At 35.0% G+C, this 13860-nt stretch overlaps 1 long non-coding RNA gene across 3 annotated transcripts; it reads left to right on the top strand.

The window, feature by feature from the left end:
* The first annotated feature begins 682 nt into the window (after positions 1-682).
* LOC119698177 lies at positions 683-11646 on the top strand. Of its 3 annotated transcripts, XR_005256081.1 has the most exons (4): positions 683-806; positions 3021-3077; positions 6566-6770; positions 8752-11646. It is a non-coding gene; the product is annotated as an uncharacterized LOC119698177 (long non-coding RNA). The 3 variants fall into 3 exon arrangements; XR_005256079.1 differs by lacking the exon at positions 8752-11646 and having other exon boundaries at positions 6566-8036; XR_005256080.1 differs by lacking the exon at positions 8752-11646 and having other exon boundaries at positions 6538-8036.
* The last annotated feature ends 2214 nt before the right edge of the window (positions 11647-13860 follow it).

The following is a 13860-nucleotide window of genomic DNA, read 5'->3' as shown; positions in this document are numbered from 1 at the left end:
AGCTTTTAAAAAAGTAGCTGTTTTGGTTCAGTGGCCGGTCCAGAAATGTTGCATGGTGAAGAAGGAAAAGATTACAGTTGTAACTGGGCATCTTTTTCAGATAGAGTGGAAATAGTTGCATTTATTTGGATAATTTCTAATATACCTCAGAAGTTAAAAACAGTTTAGAAATAAAAAGATACTTAAGTTGAAATATTTTCTTTTGAAAATGTCAAATGAAAAAAATACTATTATAAACTCACCTACCTACTTGGCTTATTTTTTTTCTTTCCCTTCCTCTTTTTTTTTTCTTAATTTTGAATTTGCTGAAACTATACCCAAATTCAGGAAATTACTTTTCTTAGAAAATTTATTAATTCCAACTGGTTTTGCTTGTGATGTTGGAAGCTAGTTGGCTGATTCATCCACAGACAAAATGACAAAAGTAACTCTACTTCCTGCATTATGTTGTCAAAGACATTGTGGATTAATTTAGTGACATACGTAATATCCTGTACTACTGAAATGGGTATACAGTGATGTACTCCTAAATACCCTAATTCTAACATTATCCCATTTTGCAACATGCACTTTTTTCCCTACATTTGCACTGTAATTTTCTGTAGTCAAGAACAATAAGTCAAACTATTTTTCCCAAGTTCTAACTGCTTTTTTATCATCCGTTCTCTCTTACAGCTATGAAATGCCTATGAGTAAGTGCTAAGTGTTCAGCATTTCAGAAGGAAAATATTTTCATTGAAGCAGATGTTTCTCAGATTCTTCAGGAGCCTAAAACATTTCCTGAAAGTGTTGCTACTCTCCACAGGGTAAGTAAAGACTTTACAAAAACAAGTATTTCTTTAAATGTGTATTACTACCAGTATGATTTTCTGTACAACACAGTAAAATAAAACTACCTTTTATATGAAATGAGTAATTAATGTACAGGAGACATTTATTCCTTCAAACTAAATGTTCTGTTAAAATGATAAAAAATGGCTCAGATGTTCATTAGCTTGTTTATGCCAACACCTGATAAAATGCTTTCATCACATCAACCTTCCTACTATGGCTTTGATATTCACTAATGAGTTGGGGTTTTTAAATTTCATAAGTGTCTGAGAAAGTACTAGAATATGAGATCCTATCATAAATATTTGGAAAATTTCATTGAAATGAATCTATGAACTAATCATTCAGCATTAATTATACATAACATTATAGTGACATGTAACTGTGATTGATCTTAGTATGAGTACTAGGTACTTATGAGTTGCAACCCATTGAAACAATGTGTCTTTCCCACAAAGATAGAATATCTAATTAATTAAAATATAAGTGCATTTTTTACAGAATTAAACTTAAGTGACATAAAACATTCCAAAAAGAAATGAATGGAAGCTCAAATTATGTAGTAGAGAGCCCAAACATGTTATTATGTAAAAAGGAAAAGGTTTAGAATATAAAAGCAATAAGGAAATAGTATAATAAGTTTTGTCTGTTCACTTTGTTAGTTTTACTGAAGCTGTTGCCTGCAATATTAGCTAGTGATCCTTTATAAGACACACTGCATTAGTTGCCTTTTTCAACCCCTCAAAAATACTTGTAGCAAGCACATTAAAATATCAGAAACAGCTCTCTTACAAACTGAAATGTTTATTTTAGTGTTATCGCTGTAAATCAGTCTCTAAATTCAGACTCCACCTTTCTTTTTAGACACCTTAGTTTAATTGAGAAAGGTTTCAGACCCATAAAGGCAACACCCTTGAACTGTGAATGGAAACTACATTTGTATCTACTGGCATTGCATTGCTGAATATTATTATTCTGTTATATTAGAGATCAACAATTAACAGCTTATACGGAGGCTTGCTTAAGCTTCTGGTTTATCCTCAAAACCCTGTAGATGTTTTCCTTCTTTCTATTCTCCTGCCCCCCCCCCCCCGCTCCACCCCCTGGCTTTTTTTTCTTCCCATTATAATTTGTGTTTTCTCAAAGTTCCTAGTAAAAAATGCTAAATTCTAACAGCAAAAGAGGAATTTTATGCCTGGGCTGCTCTAGGGCCAGTGTAGATGCATTAATTACATTAATTGTAAGTTGACAATCCTAGTCCTTAGCCTTCTGGGGCCTTATCCAAGGCTCGCTGACGTCAATGGGAACGTTTCCACTGCCTCCATTTTGGCTCGGATCCTAAATTTCTGTGGCAAAATATAATGCTGTGAACTAAGCTGTCACAAAAAAAAAATGTACTGCAACTCTTCGAATCTCAAAATAGCAGAGTGTATACAGAATTCACTGTAAGAATTGTATTGCTGTTGTTCTGAGATGCTTAAGCAGAGAGAATACTGCTGTTTTTACCTCCAAATTACTGGTTTTCTTTTACAAAATAAAATAAAGTACCTCAGTCATGTATGTTCTGTATAGGGAGAACAAATTCACTTTAAAACTGTTCCATGATGCAGCTTCTTAGGCAATTCTAATGAGATTAAGAACATTGAAAGGATGATGAAATAACTCTTGTGCTTCTCAGTAGTAAATTCAGTAGAAGAATTAACACAAATACTTCTCTGCTCAGTTGCCATAGAGCCATTTCACAAAAGTGAAGTGCAATTTTTCCCTCGCTGTTTCTGAGTAAAATGATTCATGCAGTCAGAGAATTTAAGGATAACATGGATTATTAGTAGTGTAGCTTCCTGGGTACTATACCATTCTATATCAAAATTCCTGCTTATTGCCTTTTTATTCATAAGAACTTTTCAATGACTCATCTGGATCTGTGCTTAAAGTAACAAGGCTCCTTGCATTGATACTTGCAATCTAACATGGCTTGCCTGTTTCATCAGCAACCATTAATTAACAGTAATTGTTCTGTATTAAAAGATATAACAGGAATATACTGAAAAGGTCATAAAAGATAATTACAGCTCAGATAATATACATAATGATAGCTTGTTAATGTTTTAACGTGAAGCTTACAAAAATGTAACCTGTTCAGCTCACTCTATGACTAAACTTGTATATTGTACATATCTGGCTTTCAGGAAAGACAGAACAGATCTTCGTTTGGAAATGAAGCATCTCGTGATGAAAAACTTTAGGTGAGACATTTTTGTCTGACATTATGATAGCTTTGAAAGACATGAACTAAAATTGGATCTGCCAATAAGTATGGGGTTTGTCACATTTCTTTCCACTTTGGAATTTCAGCCTTTTGGAGTCAGTGAGTAAAACATGATACTTACCATAGTTAGGAAACTTGCTATCCTCTGGGTTGGAAAAGAATGATTTAAAGAACTTCCAGTGTTGTTTTAGCCACAGGAATGTTATTTAACATAATTTAGCAAACTGGGGAGGATAGCACCAAAAATGGGCGATGTTGCACAATGGATTTGGGGGGAAAAAACAAGGTTGGGCTCTCAAATTTCAGCATGACTTGAGAATCTGGCATAAGGCTCACTTTTTTTACAAATGGAGACAAATGGAGTTCAAGAGCTAAACACTGCACATGATGACTTGGCATCATATTACGCACAAGCTGTGACTCATGAGATACGATATGAACCATTTTTAATTAGTTAATTATTTTCCACTCACAGTATATGAAACTTTACAGTTTCAGAGCATGATTCACTCACTTTCTCAATTTTCTCAATTACGGTAAAACAAAAATGCAAGGTTTCATAAAAAGATCAATGATAGCAAATAAGGAGACACAGTTCCCTGAGAAAAGATGAAAGAAATCCAGAAATCAGAAATCCTCAGATAGTTTCTGTGAATATTTTTTTTCTTTTTTTTTTTGCAAGTGTTCATTCACAGGCTGTGCAAGCTATATATAGTAATTTTACTGCTGCAGTAACACCTCAGCAAACACTTTTTTCTTTGCACATTTCTTTTCTAAGCTGGTCTGCTGGCCTACTTTACACCACAAATAACTTTGCTGAAGCTGTTGCACATGACCAGTTTGTCTCCCACGCACTCTAGTCTGAAAAGTGCAAACTCTTTGTTTTCTGCAGAATTTCCCTGAGAAAAAGTCACCAGTACATTTGAAATAGGGATAGTGGCCCAGAGGGGGATACCATGGATCAAGTAGAAAAGGGTTATGGATATGAACCTTTGTTTCCATGAAATATCTCAAAATAGTATTTCATGTATCTAGTTGCTCATGGGACCAATGTAAGTGCAGGTTTAAGGCTTTCAGACATGGTCCAGGAACACTTAAGCATCTGTGGATTTACAGCAGATCCTCAGAAGTCTGTTTTCAGAAATAATATGTGTCAGTGTGTTTTCATTCTGTGAATAAGAATTTGTAAGGGTCCGATCTGGTGCAATAAAAAAAGAAAAAAAACAGACCTGATACAGAAGTGCTTCTTTACATAAGGATGTTGATCCTTTTGTCAAACAAACAAACAAATACTGCTCAGAAAACAACTTAAAACAAGAATAACAGTTTACAGGGGAGGAATTTCTTTGGGTCAATTAAATCAGAAGACTGATTTATGTTTTGGTTGGGTTTTTTTCCACTTGTTCTCAGTCTATGTTAGAAAACTAAGCTCTGAAATTAAGCTTTAAAACTAAGTCTTTTCAAATTGAAATGGAGGAGTGCTTTTTAAATGATGGTTTAATGTTACTAAAAACTCATAGGCATTAAGGATGCCCTTTTCCCCTGGGAGAAGATAAACTCAAATTTATGCTGAATTCATTCTGTTACTAACCAGCACAAGTGTATTGGCTTCTGTTTTTTTAATCCTGATTTAGGTGGTTATATCCAAGATTATGGTCATATCCTTAACAAATAGAACTGCAGGTAAATCTAAAGCTTTAATTTGACAAGCAAACACTAAAAATTCAAAGCACAGATAAAAAAATTATAAATTCTGTAGATGTGGAGTAATGGTCTACAAATCTATAGACAATCAAATATAACAAGCCTCAAATTTTAGAGTAAAATATGCAGCATTGAAGATACACTATATTGATTTGCATTCCCAGGCTGTGTAAGTCAAACTACAGGAAAATCACTGATGATTGTTTAAAGGCTTTCTGTTTTCAAGCTAGCTGCAAGCATACAAAATCAACTCTTGATTGCTCCTCTTGATGTTCCACTTGTACTTAATCTTTCAATGAGCAGCAGTATACAGGCAAAGTAATGTGAGGAAAGCACTTCAGTGACTTATCCTGTATTCTGAAATGTGTGATTAAAAAAGAGTTACAGAAAACATTTGCCTGTCTTGTGGGATGACACAGTGATTTTAAAATCACGAGTCTTTTGGAGAACATAGCAATATTGTTTATGTCAGTGTTGCTTTTATTCCCAAGAGCTAAATATAAGAATTTTATTTTCATTGTAATGAGTTTTTGTCTTTATATTAACTCAATTTATAAACAGTAATATAAGTCTTTGCTGAAAATTCTTCAAGGGTAAGATAGAAGAACCTTAAACATTTTTTTAATGATGTAGGTTGAACTGATGGAATGAAACTCAGGTGGCTTCACTTTATAATGTGAGATTCTGAACTGGCAGCTTTAGAACTGTCTAACAGTCTGAGTATCAGAGTCATGCATTGGAGAGGATCTTTTGCAATTGCCTCCAAAAAGAATAGCCCAGATAGAATGGCAGTTTGGATATGTGATTGGAATGTTATTTCGATGTCATTTTGAGCATTCCACACAAGATCCCTCTGTGGTTTTTAAAGAAATTTAATTTTAAACAAATTTCTTCCATCTCATAAGATTTCTTATAGAATATATTCTGAGTCTTGTTTCACAATTGACTTACTGGTCAAGGTCTGAAAGAATGATGTTTTAAGAAACCTCTTTTACATGACTGAAAACTGTTAGGAAAGCTCAGGTTTCTGTAAAACAAAGTGATTCTCATTGAGAAACATTTTCCTAGTGAAATCTGAGGTTCACCAAGGATAGGATATTAATGTGAGCTGAAGATAAATAGACAGATTTAAGAGAGAACTTCAAGAGTTAGTGTGAGAAGGCAGAAAAATACTGCACTTTTACAAGCAGAAGGTAAACCTGATCCAAGAATAAATTTGAAATACTCTACTAGTGCAAATCAAAAGTTTCATATATTAAATCCTGGAGGATAGACCATGACAGAAATGAAAGGCCCAGTATGTCTTGAGTCATCCAGGCTCCTCTCAAGAGCCTGAAGTGATGAACTGTGGCCACAGCTGAACTTTGGCGCAGGAGCTTGTTTGTCACTGTCCATGGTGCTGTTGGACAGCGTCTGAGCACGTTGTTAACCAGGAGGATGGTGATCATCACTGTTCAGAACAGTCATTCTAATTTTCATTAATCTATTATGACTACAATCTTCAAATAAATAATATATTCCCATCACAATATGTCATTCCCTTACTTTTAAATCTTTTTTGTGTCAAACATACTGCCAGACACTGCTTTGATTTCTCTATGTTCAAAACACTGATTCTTTATGAAAGTGTCTGAGTTTTCAACTCAAAGGCTTTTAAGGGTAACTATTAAACACAAATCTATGAATCTAATTAAATGTCTTTATTGACATTTAATGTCTGTCATTTCCTTTAGAAAATATATTTTATCTTTTCTGAACAAGGGGAAGGTGAGAAGAGGTGGAACCTTGGATGTTTGGAAGGGAGTTAAGTAAATGGAAGCTGAAAAGAAGGACGTACACACAGGAGAAAACAAAAAGATGAGAGGAAAAGGAGACAGAAGCTAAAATCAAGAGATGGCAACGGAATAATGAAATTCTAGGAAAATGAAGAAAACAAGAATAGTGCATTCCTCTGCCTAAGTACCAGGTTCTGCTGGTTTTATTTTTTATATTTTATTTTTTCAGTTGCACCAATCTCAATATCTCTTCACTCCTATCACCTGTCAGCACTACCTCTCTGTGGCATCCTTGATCCTTCTGTCCTTTTAAATTTTCTTCCTAGTCCTTTCTGCAATCTATTTCCCTAAGACAGGGAACTTCTTCATCAGAACTTCTTGGTCTATAGCAAAGGGGGAGACATATGCAAACACTGGACTTTCAGTGAGTTTGGGCATGTTGGTTGTGTACACCAGTCACCATGCTCACATTGATGAAACAGACGAGAGATCACGTTCAGAAAACACAGAGTGAAATGGATATGTTGTCCAAAGAACCTGGTATATAGTGCTCTTGGGAATGATTTCTTGCTGCCCATCTGTTTTATTTCCACATGGCAATTACAGTAAATTTCTTCTGAATTCCTTCTAACACTCGAGAAAGAGACCAAACCTTTTAGCTCAGGGACTTTCCCAAATTCAGTCAGATAATGAGACTTCAGTACAAGCTTGTGCTGGTTTTTCCAGCCTACAAACAAGTTCAGCTGTTCATGACTGTTGAAGATTACTCGTGTACATTTTTCTTTCTAAAGTTTGTCATTATTTCACTTTAAATTCTTGAAATATATCTCACTGATTTGATGGCTGAAAGCCAGTTTTATACCCTTTGTGATCCTCACTGTCTTATATCAATGAGATCTATCAACAACAGCTTATTTCTTTTTCCCACTAGCCTAATTTTATGGTTTATGTCTTTTACATGCAAATCTTGATGGCATTATGTTCTCTTTCAGGTTTTTAGAAGCAAACAATTCAGAATATGAAACATTTAGAGGCTTAAGGTTAGGTACATGACACATTTATAAGATCTATTTTTCCTTTGAAACGGCTCAATTTTTATTAAGCACTTGAAGCCATTTGAGCCCGGCATAACACAGCGGGATAGTACCTATAAAATCAGAAGGTAAATTGAACTGGTTCCAAATATATCAAAATACATTCTGATATAAAATTGATCTCTATAAAATTTAATCATTAAAATCTTGTAACCTTTCAAATGTCTACAAGGACATGTAGAACAATAGCATGTTTGAAAACCATGTATTATTGAAAAATATATTTCCACCATTCCTTACTAGAAAACAGAGTTAAGTTCATCCCTGAAATCACACCAGTAATAAATTTAGGATTCTTTTTGAATGTTTCTGTGTATTACTGATTTACATACTTGTAAAATGCAAGGAAATTTATAGTTTGTATTTTCTGAGAGCAGAATATTTCAGAATTTGTGGACACTGTGCTCCATCGGACTGTATTGCATTGTACACTGTGTAATTGTGACATGAATCAAGGCATGAAGTGTGGCAGTAATAAAATTTGTTACTGTATTGTCCAATTTCTATTGCAGTGTTCAGTCTCAGAGGTTCTCATTATAGAAACAAAAGCTCTGTTTTGCCTGCCATTTAGCCTTCCAAAACTCTTAATTAAACAAAAAAGCTGCCAAACACAGGTTTTTTGAGGTTAGGTAGCCCAGATGGTAACCAGTTCTGAGTTATGGCCGTTTTCCTAAGTATCAAAATCAAGGCTTAAAACACAAAAAGAAAGCTGTGTGTTAAGCATTTTACAGTCTTGTGAGACATTCAAAGACAGACACACTTTACACATTTGACAGCATCAGGGGAAATAGAAAATGTCATGACAAAAATGTGTCTGAGAAAGCAGAGACGTTGTGGAGTTTACCACCATTCTTCACAAGAAAACAGGATTTGGAAGCATTTTGTATAAATCCTAACGAAATGCTGGATTTTGCCTTGCCACTTTCTTGTCAGAACTGTTACTTATCTACAAAGACATAAAGTTAGCTGCAACTCAGCAAAATGGCTATATTATGAAGGACCAAGTTCTTACACCTTTTTCTTTCCCAAGGTTCTTTGTTGATGTAGTGAACATAGCTACATCTTTTTCACTATCCAGAATTCAACCCACACAGAGGTCGCTCACTTACCAAGTGTTTCCAGAGGACATAACTGCAGTACTGTGTTTTGATTCTGCGTCTGACAATGAGAAGGATGGGTTAAGAGGTGACAAGCAAAACTGTGAAGAGCATCAAAAATGGTAAAAGAATAATCAAAAATGCTGTTTGAATCTGGACAAAGTAGCCTGCTGCGAGGTTGAAATCATCAGATTCCCTGTTATCTTGCTCGATGAAGCTGTCCTTGCCAAAATATATAAGGGTGTTTGCAGACTAGCCAAGCATTTCAGTGTGGAGAGGAATATCACAGCAAAAGTGAATTTGATCAGCCCACATCTGGGTACCATCAGATAAGAAAAGAAGAAAAGTCTGGGGAGAAAAGGGAGAGGGGAAATTGCTGAAAAAAATAAAAATAGACTAGAAATCTGTTTGGGCTGTAATTCATGGCTATTCTAAAGGAACATTAGTTTTAATAATAACTGTCAGAAGCCTTTTGTGTACTTATGTAGTTCAAATCTGAAATTGTAACTGAAGCTGAAGAATAACTGAATGTGGCTTGAGTGCATGTTTCAAGAGGAATGTTTTCTCCAGTTGCTATTGCAGTTAAGGTGCTACTCAATTTGCCCCACCTTAGCTCTAGCCCCTTCAGATGAAATACATTATTTATTTTTATTCTCAGACATTTGACAGCTCTTCTGTGAGGAAAAAAAAGAAAGAAGAAAGTAAATTTTCAAGAGAAATCTCTTCACACTGAAGGCACCAGTAGTTTTACATTTAATTCAATGCAGCCAGATGTGAATTGATCCTTTCTTCTTAGTTGGTGCAAAGAGAAGCAAAACTAGGGTTTTGTGCATGAAAAGAAAAATTCACTGGTTCATGTAACTTACTTTTGTGAATACTAGGAGATTGAACATAAAATGAGTTTAATTTAAATTTTGAGTGTCATTATCCCATTCCTATATTCCTTTCCATGGGAATTGGTAGTTGCTGACCATCAAAAACTGTTGTGACTTTACATGATCTGGTGGTGTGACTGAAGACTCTTTGTCTTCTTCCCAGTGTATTATCCTGTTTTATCCAGAGTGAAGTTGTGCTCTGCAGTGCTTCAATGTTGCCTCCCATAACAGCACATGGGCAGATACACAATTTCTGTCAGGCCTATCTTGCATTTCAATCATAATTTAAAATAATTAAGAAAGTTCTGGTTTAAATGTGAATTTCTCCATGTTCAGAGTTAAAGGATCAGAAAATTGTATTATTCCTCAAATATCAAGTGTTAGTGAAGGATTATGAAGATGCTTACTGCGAAGTGCCTCTTTAATGGAATGATCAATGACCTTTATTATTTACTCATTTATATTTGCATGTATGTGTTGGTTTTAGCATGTCTGGGAAGCAGTGAGTGTTTTATGTATGTTTTACAGTGCAAGAGACATCTGAATTCTAGGGAGAAAGTACACTTCAACATTTATTCGATTTACCATATTCATACTACAGGCCCAGATGTCTGTGTTTGACAAGAAAAATTTATTCCTCCTTGCGATACAACACAATAGATTAATTTGGATACTTTATGGCGTTTTTGTTAACCTTAAAAAATACAGTCCTTTTTCTAGCTGAGCAGATGTCCTGTGCATGTAGTATGAAACAAACAAGACAAATGTATTTTGTCTTGTTTAACTTAATCATTGTTTCTTCTGTGGAGATGAAGTTTGATTCATGCTCAAAACCAAAGGTGACCTAACCATTCTTCATGCATTTTCTTCAATGCACCACAAAATCATTAGATCTTCAGTTTCTAGTAAAGAAAAATGTTGCAAACATAACTAGTTATACGTGAACAACTGAAAACCTGTAAATTTATTTTAGTCAGGAGCTAATTTCAGCCTTCTGCTATCAAAGTAACAATGTGGGGAGGAGAAAAGTACTTATGAAATAATAAGAATATATTTATATATAAATAATATGCTTTTATTATCTCTCCCTTGTTAGGAAGCACGGTCGTCAGAATGTTATCAAACTGATGATGCTTCATTAGCAAAACGGAATTGTAGGAAGAGCTTTAAACACTATCTCTTTCCTATCTTCCCACTGTGAAAGGGCTCAGAAGTTGGCTAATTTCCAAGAGACACTTAAGCAAAGTGTACATGAGTAAGCAATTACTGAGCAAATAACTTCTCCTGAACTGCACTGCTTTGAGTGGCAGAAGTGTCCTTAGTACAGCAGGAGACAGAAAAGGTCTGTAATGCAGAACTTCTCTGAATACTCTGTCTGTGGTGTCATACTCATGGCAAACTTTACAATGCATGGGTAAATGATCAACCTAATTACATTTCTTATATCCATCATAGAAGTCTCATTATTTCCTTCTCCCATCTGTCTCTGCCCATCTGTTTTCTCTTACGGTTGGCCTGTAAATTCCTTGGGGCAGGGGTTGTTCTTCATATCTATGTACAATATCTAAGGGGATCCTGCTTTACCACTAAGAATTATAAGTAAAATGACACAATAAGTATTTCATAACCAAACTTTCATATGTAAGAAACTAAGCTATCAGTAAACTATAAATGCTTGAAGACCTGAAAGTGTCAGATTTCAAGCAAATCAAGGGATCCTCTTTACCATATAGATAACTTCTGATTCTATTTAACCTGTCCTTATAAACTCTGTCATTATAACTGTCCTTATAAATTATGTGTTGAATTCAGCACATAATTGTTTTATCTGTAAGCCTATCAGAGTCAAGCTTGTCACAGAAGTGTAGGATTATTGTCACCAAGCATTGCTTCAGAAAACATGGAATGCACAGAAAGCATGGAATGCTCCTTTGGGATTCCTGCCCAGTCTCCTGGCCTTGTCTGTTTGCAGCATTCTGGGTAGGGTGTATTTCCAATGACATGCAGCCCGCTTTGGTTTTTTTCATGAAGACATGTAGATTCTACTCCCTGTCTCAGCAGGTCAGGATTCTGCCTTAAGTCTGGGAGAGTTTCTCTCTCCTCATTTGAGATTATTGAGGTTTCACTGTGACGCAAAGGTGTTAGAACAATCCAAGCAACAATCTCCTATTTTCCCCTATAATATTCTTATTTAAAGAAACAGTGATGTGGAATTCTTAAAGGAGTTCAGATATTATAAATAAAATACCTGTGGAATAGAATTGTGAAAAATGGTAAGAAATACCAAGTTGCAACTGTGTAGATGAGGACAACAGAATGCAAGGCTATTTTTCACACATATATCTATTTTTGATAATTAAATTATTGATATAATAAGTGTAAACTGGATGTTTAGGATTAAACTATGCTCTCTTCTAGCTCATCCTTTGTTGATTTTTTTGTGTGCATGTGATTTCATAAGGTCAAAAAATTTATCTAAGTGATACATAGAATCCTTGATTTTAGGATTTGCATCATCTGTGCCACCTGCCTCTGTAGTTATGCTTATTTTTAAGTACTATGGCAACACTGCTCACTTGTCTGGTTAGAAAATCACATTTCCCCTTACATGAGTTTCACACATATTTTCTTTAAAATTTCAGTACTATAAAAGGTGCCAGAGGAAAAGTTTAGGGGTTCATAACAGAAGCAAGAATAATTGGAGTTGCAAATTTATAACAGAGGCAAACTTGTAGATCTCTTTAAAACCTGACTAATAGAAAACCAGACAATGGAACAGTAAGCAGGAAACCTTGGTCCACAGCAAAGTAATTTTTCTTAGTTTACCCTTTGGTGCAAGGTATTTATAACAAGCCAAATTACCTCACTTTTGCTTTAACTTGGGCATGTCTGTAGGAACACTTTCCATGTCTTTTTCAATAATCAAAATATGTTGCGTGCTCAAGCCCGTGCTCTCTAGTGCTATTGACATTTAGTGACTGTTAATGGTAATTCTCTGGTTGTAGCAATTGCAAGTATTTTCATAACTTTGTCATTTATCTGAGAACAATATCTATAATTTCTTTATTACATAGCAGTTCTGTGAAAACTCCATGTCAAAATGTGCTTTGTTGAATCTCTGGAAAGACTCAATATATATTTCCAATCTTAAATGTATGAGTTGTTTCTATAAGAAGCACAGGAGAGGTTTCTCTTAAGTGCTTTCTCAAATGGAGTGATGCCTTCCGTGATGTACATCAGAGTCCTGATCCCCTGGTATTGCAATACACAGAACATGCCTTGGTGTATTTTCCATTCCACTCTGTTTTTCCTCCCAGTGAAAAGCAGCATGCACCCAGCAGTGCTTCACACCCACCTTTGCTTCAGTAAGCCATCAAGAAAAGGCAGCAATTCAGACAGCAGGGATTCAACTCACAGGGATTCCTTGACACTTAGTACATGGTGAGATGTTCTGCCTTTCCCACTTCGACCTTGGAAGCCTTTAAGTGCCTTAAGTTATATAAAATGAAAAAAAACACAAAACACTCTAACCAAGGAAGGAATCTAGTCAGACATTGCTTTAAACATGCAAAATAAAATATTTCCTGGAGGCGCTCAGAAAAGACAATTGCAGCTCCTAAAGGGGACGAGAAAATGTTTTGCTAGAATCCTTTAAAATTACAAGGAGCAATAACATAGTATAGTCAGAAAAAAAACATATTAAAAAAGATACTTAGGGGAAAAAAAAAAGATTTCTAGGAAATTTTAATCTGAGGATATTTAGGGTCATAAAAGAGGATTTTAGCCGTTCCCAGTTTGGCATACATGAATAAGGTAAATAAGTGAAAATAGGGATACAACAAAAGGGCATTTTTTCCCTATGTGTGGAGGGTACAGATCATTGTATTGAAGAGAACCTTGTTAATAATATAAAATAGAGGAAATAGATTCACAATTTTTGATACATAAACTTCACCACTGTCCCCAAACTCTTATCAGAAAAGATATTTGTTATATATTTAAAACAAAAAAGTGACTTCTTTTTTTTTTAACTCTGGTCACACTTTTTCAGGTGGATCTTTATAGGGCATATGGGATTCTATTTCTTTGTATAATCCACCTGCTTTTCTGTAAGTACATAGAAAGTAAATTATAATGGACATATCTTGTGAAGAAAAAAACCAAAAAAAATCCCCCTCCCAAAAAAAAAAACAACTCAAAACCCCCAAACCAACC

Source organism: Motacilla alba, chromosome 2 (assembly GCF_015832195.1).
Source record: "Motacilla alba alba isolate MOTALB_02 chromosome 2, Motacilla_alba_V1.0_pri, whole genome shotgun sequence".
NCBI classification, from domain to species: domain Eukaryota; kingdom Metazoa; phylum Chordata; class Aves; order Passeriformes; family Motacillidae; genus Motacilla; species Motacilla alba.
Note: the sequence above shows the minus strand (reverse complement) of the source record. Positions and strands in the feature narration are given on the sequence as shown.